The 4,187-nt window shown below is 39.9% G+C and overlaps 1 pseudogene; it reads left to right on the top strand.

Moving 5' to 3' along the window:
- Nucleotides 1–2,234: 2,234 nt before the first annotated feature.
- LOC142301641 (large ribosomal subunit protein eL20 pseudogene) lies at nt 2,235–2,811 on the top strand (annotated as a pseudogene).
- Nucleotides 2,812–4,187: the final 1,376 nt, after the last annotated feature.

Genomic DNA, 4,187 nt, shown 5'->3' with positions numbered 1-4,187 from the left:
GGCTTTGTAAATTTTGTTGTAAAAATGAGAAATTGCTCATAAACTTTGAACCCCTATAACTTCCTTAATTTTTTTTTCCCAAAATTGTTCTGTTGTAAAGTAGACATGTGGGAAATGTTATTTATTAATTATTTTGTGTCATATGTCTCGTTGGTTTTAGAGCATAAAAATTAAAAGTTTGAAAATTACAAAATTTTCAAAATTTTCGCGAAATTTCCGTTTTTTTCACAAAGAAACGCAAAAAATATCATCCTAAATTTACCACTAACATGAAGCCCAATATGTCACGAAAAAACAATCTCAGAATCACCGGGATCCGTTGAAGCGTTTCAGAGTTATAACCTCATAAAGTGACACTGGTCAAAATTGCAAAAAGTGGCCTGGTCTTTAGGGTCAAAATAGGCTGGGGGCTGAAGGGGTTAATATGCTTAGATACAGCACTCTGTGAGCAGCCAGCTTCTTTAGCAATATTCTTTTATGGCTTACCCTCCTTGTGGAGTTTTTCAATGACTGCCTTCTAGACATCTGTCACGTCAGCTGTCTTCTCCATGATTGTGTAGCCTACTGAACCAGACTAAGGAACCAATTTAAATGCTTAGGAAGCCTTTACAAGTGTTTTCTAGTAATTTTTCTAATTTTCTAAGATAATGACTTTTGGGTTTTCATTGGCTGTAATTCATAATTATCAACGTTAACTGAAATAGATCACTGTGTGTAATGACTCTATATAATATATGTGTTTCCCTTTTTGTATTGAATTAATTAAATAAATTAACTTTTTGATGATATTGTAATTTATTGAGATGCACTTGTACCATGTTCACTATATGGTAAAACTGACCTGGCATTTTGATTCTCCATGTTAATATGAGTTTGCAGATACCAAATATGTGTACCGTATTTTTCGCTTTATAAGACGCACTTTTCGGGGGGGCGTGGCCGGCTGCAGAGTGATGAGGAAGTGAAAATCCTCTGCTCTGTGTTTCACTCAGCAAAGCTACAAAATACAGCAACTTGGATGGACCTTTGCCTTTATTGAACGAAGGAGAGCATAAGAGGACTCCCTCTGGATCATTTCAGTACCAAAATTACCTAAATCGGGCTCTCCTAGCCTGAGATATCACAGATTATAGCAGGCACTATCACAGCACAGAGGGACCGAGGAACAGTGGACACAACAAGCACTGGTGAGTGCATATAAACCTGGGCCAGGGGTGCACAGTTTATCACACTAGGCCTGATTCAGGGGATATAACTGTTAACACAGTGGGAGACATAACTGGGCTGAACAGGAGCCTTTTCCCCACAGCTCCAGCCCTCCCCCTCCACTTCTCTCAGACTGCAAGGGACAGTCTCTGCAGCATTGCATATGCTAATTAACCCCTGTGGTGAAGTTGCTAATTCTTGCTGGAGCTGAACTTTAACAACAAATAAATCAACAAGCCACTAAGTGGTGAAGGCAGGGCTGCCCTGACTTTATATCACCCTGTAAATAGGAGATTCTCCTATATAATAAACTATACAGCTGCTTTTAAAACTTATTCTACTGAAAAGCAACCCTGTGCAGCATTCAGCCTGCAACTCACTGTATAATACCCTACTGTGACAAAGGTCTTGCTGACAACTATTTGTGAGATCAGCAAACCACCATAAACAAGGATTAATAACAGATTCAAGTTAAAAACAACTACCCAAGGAGAGCTACAAGACCCCTAAACAGCTTGTCTATAGCCTATTCAACAACAAAGCCCTGACAAGTGCATATTCCTTATAAGATTAACAAATAACAGACATTTCTGCATATTCCCATAAGGTTGTAGTTAATCAGAGGTCTCTCAGCTACTGAACCGTCAAGACTCAAATAAACATTGCTAACAATAGTCAAATACTATAACTGTAATTATTTACACCAGCACAAAATGTCAAAACCTACTCCAACTACAAATACCAAAATGGAAAGAAGTACTCAAGAAACCAGACAGAACACTACTAAATACTCACAGAACCCATCTTCACAATCAAGCAGCAAATCTGCACCACAAAAGGAGAAAAATATGGTATCACTAGTCACTCAACTCCATGACACTGCAAGAAGCATTAGCTCTCCCAATGTGTCTCAACATATAAAAAAAATTGTTTAAAAGAACAGAGAGTCCTCAGTGGTTGATACCTTTTAATGGCTAACTGAAAAGATGGTAATAATTGCAAGCTTTCGAGACTACTCAGGACTTTCGCTAGGCGGCAGGGATCGAGGCAGCATGAAGGCGTCCGGCACTCTGATGGAGTACAAGGTAATTGGGCGCAGTTTGCCTACAGCGAAGACGCCTGCGCCTCCTCTCTATCGTATGAGGATCTTCGCACCCAACCATGTTGTGGCAAAATCTCGGTTCTGGTACTTTGTTTCACAACTCAAGAAAATGAAGAAGGCATCTGGAGAGATTGTATACTGTGGACAAGTTTTTGAGAAGTCTCCTCAGAAGGTGAAGAACTTTGGCATCTGGCTGCGGTATGATTCTCGTAGTGGAACACATAACATGTACAGAGAGTACAGAGACCTGACTACCGCTGGTGCTGTCACCCTCTGCTACTGTGATATGGGTGCACGCCATCGCGCTCGTGCCCACTCCATTCACATTATGAAAGTGGAGGTTATTCCTGCCAACAAGTGTCGCCGACCAGCCATCAAGCAGTTCCACGACTCAAAGATCAAGTTCCCTCTGCCACACAGAGTTTTGCGTCGCCAGCACAAGCCCCGCTTCACCACCAAGAGACCAAACACCTTCTTCTAAACAAGGCACCGTCCTTGTTCTGAGGACTCTGACCACTGAGGACTCTCTGTTCTTTTAAACTATTTTTTTTATCTCTACTGGCTAACACGGTACAAAGATATATTTTACTTGTATCAACATATCAAGACAGACTCAGTTTCTGGCTATACAGACAGTGATTTTCCTGCTCTAAAAAGAGATTTAGAAGATAGCACAATGGACATCACATACCAAACTCAAAAAAGAAAGGAACCCGATTCGGGCAGATCAAGGATAGCTAACCCCCATTCGGATGGCGAATATAAATCAGATTCAGAGTCATCCCCAACACAGAGCCCAGCAAAAAACAAGAGCAGAATGGAACATTCAGACGACAATAACGGCAATTCAATAAATCATGTCATCAACTTTGAAGATATTGCTTCGTCTGATAAAAACGCCTCTGAAAATTTTGTGAAAAGCGCAATGGCAACAATGTTCGAAAAATTTAATATTCTGTTTCAGAATCAAACCAAGATTTTGCAAGCCAGTATTGACTCTAACAACAACAGGTTCTCAGAGCATGAAGATAGAATAAAAAAATTAGAGGATAACAGCCACTCAGCAGACTTGGAGCAAGCAACAATCAAGAACGAAATCTGTCAATTAAGAGCCAAGGTTGCGGATATGGAAGATCGAAATCGTAGAAACAATGTCAAGATAAGAGGCATCCCAGAATCCGTCCCCCCGAAAGGACTTTCCGAATTCTTGAAAAACATCATACGTGCTGTATTACCTTCTGTTGCAGAATCAGAACTTATTATCGACAGAATACACAGACTCCCGAGACCCAGACATATTTCCGAGGAAACTCCAAGGGATACCATAGCAAGAATCCATTTTTTCCATATAAAGGAGGAGTTTATGCAAAAATTAAGAAAAATAAAAAATCTCCCTAAGCCCTTTGAGCTAATAAAAGTATTCACTGACCTCTCCAAAGAGACCATGGCAATGCGCAAATCTTTCAATTTAACCACTAGCTTCTGCCGGGATAATGGAATCCAGTACAGATGGGGCTTTCCCACTAAATTATTGATCTCATTCAGAGGGAAAATAGTACCCATTACAACTCCTGAAGATGGCCACCGCTTTGTCAGGTCCCTTGAGGAACGAAAAGCCCCTCACCCAGATCCACGACGTAGACCAACATAGACTTGGCCCTGAAAAATCCTTTGATTTATTTTGATGGGCCTGTTATTTTCTTCTCAAGAGATCTTGTGCTTTAAAAAGATAATACAAGATTATCTATTCATGTTATGGTTATAATGGAAAACTTATACATGTCTTTCCCAATTTTCACATGATGAGTGACTCACGGTAACATAATTTGTTGTTTCATTTTATATATAACCTTTTATTTTTCACAAAACTACAATTAGT

This window comes from Anomaloglossus baeobatrachus, chromosome 4 (assembly GCF_048569485.1).
Source record: "Anomaloglossus baeobatrachus isolate aAnoBae1 chromosome 4, aAnoBae1.hap1, whole genome shotgun sequence".
Taxonomy (NCBI): domain Eukaryota; kingdom Metazoa; phylum Chordata; class Amphibia; order Anura; family Aromobatidae; genus Anomaloglossus; species Anomaloglossus baeobatrachus.
Note: the sequence above shows the minus strand (reverse complement) of the source record. Positions and strands in the feature narration are given on the sequence as shown.